Below are 1,174 nucleotides of genomic sequence, written 5' to 3'. Positions count from 1 at the left end.
CTGGTTGCCATTTCCTTCCCCAATGCATGAAAGTGAAAAGTGAAAGTGAAGTCACTCTGTGGTGTTCAACTCTTAGGGACCCCATGGACTGCAGCCCACCAGGCTCCTCCATCCATGGGATTTTCCAGGCAAGAGTACTGGAGTGGGGTGCCATTGCCCTCTCCGCAGGAAAGCTGAAATGGCTATATTAATAGACAAAATAGACTTTTAAAGTATTACTAGGAGACTTCCAAGAGGACTTATGCCGAGATGCAACTCCTGGGACTGCTGCTCCCACCTCCCCCATCCCTGTGGCAGCCATTGCCAACCCACACCTCTGCAGGAAACCCTCATGGCATCTCCCCTTTTGCAGCCCTGTCGGGATCCCAGGATCCACTCCTTCTCCCCAACCACTAATGAAGAAAAACTGGCTGGAAGCATGCAAACTAGTGCTTCTCAACCCTGGTTGAATAATGGAATTTTCTGGGAACTTTTAGAACTGTTACTATTCAATTGTCTAGGGTGGAGATTGGGCATCAGTATTGTTTTATAGCTTTCTAGATGATGATTCTAGTTCTATTCTCTGACCCTGTCTTCCCTGCCCCACCTTTTTCCCTATCAAAATTCATCCTCATCTGTGGTTTGGAAAAAGTAATAAATTCATCTGAAATAAGAAATTGAAAAAAAAAGTATTACTAGAGATAAAAAGAGACATTTTATAATGATAAAAGGGTCAGTCCTTTATAAGGATAGTACAATTATAAATATATATGGATTTAATAACATATAGTGATCTCAGAAACCAAAGTAACTAGGGATGTTCAGGCCACATAAGATAAGAAGTGGGGAAAAAATAGTAACCTGCTACAACATGGATGAATCTTGAAAACATTACGCTAAGTTAAAGAAAAAAGCCATAAAAAAACATACATTTTATGTGGTTCTATTTCTATAAAGTGGCCAGAACAAGCAAATTTATTGATACAGAAAGCAGATTATCAGTTGCTTAGAGAGGAAAATGATAAGAATAACAGAATGATAGCTTAAAGGTATAGGGTATCTTTTTGTGATGATAAAAAAAAATGTTCTGAAATACACCACGGTGATGGTTGAAATTCTAGAATATACTTAAAAAAACATTAATTGTATAGTTTAAATGTGTGAATTATTTGGTATGTGAATTGTATCTCTGGTT

The 1,174-nt window shown here is 38.3% G+C and overlaps 1 pseudogene; it reads right to left on the bottom strand.

The window, feature by feature from the left end:
- LOC105002039 overlaps positions 1-1,174 on the bottom strand; it is a 19,747-nt pseudogene that overhangs the window by 556 nt on the left and 18,017 nt on the right.

Source organism: Bison bison, unplaced genomic scaffold (assembly GCF_000754665.1).
Source record: "Bison bison bison isolate TAMUID 2011002044 unplaced genomic scaffold, Bison_UMD1.0 scf7180017864388, whole genome shotgun sequence".
NCBI lineage: Eukaryota > Metazoa > Chordata > Mammalia > Artiodactyla > Bovidae > Bison > Bison bison.
The sequence above is the reverse complement of the archived record's forward strand: the minus strand, read 5'-3'. Positions and strand labels throughout refer to the sequence as shown.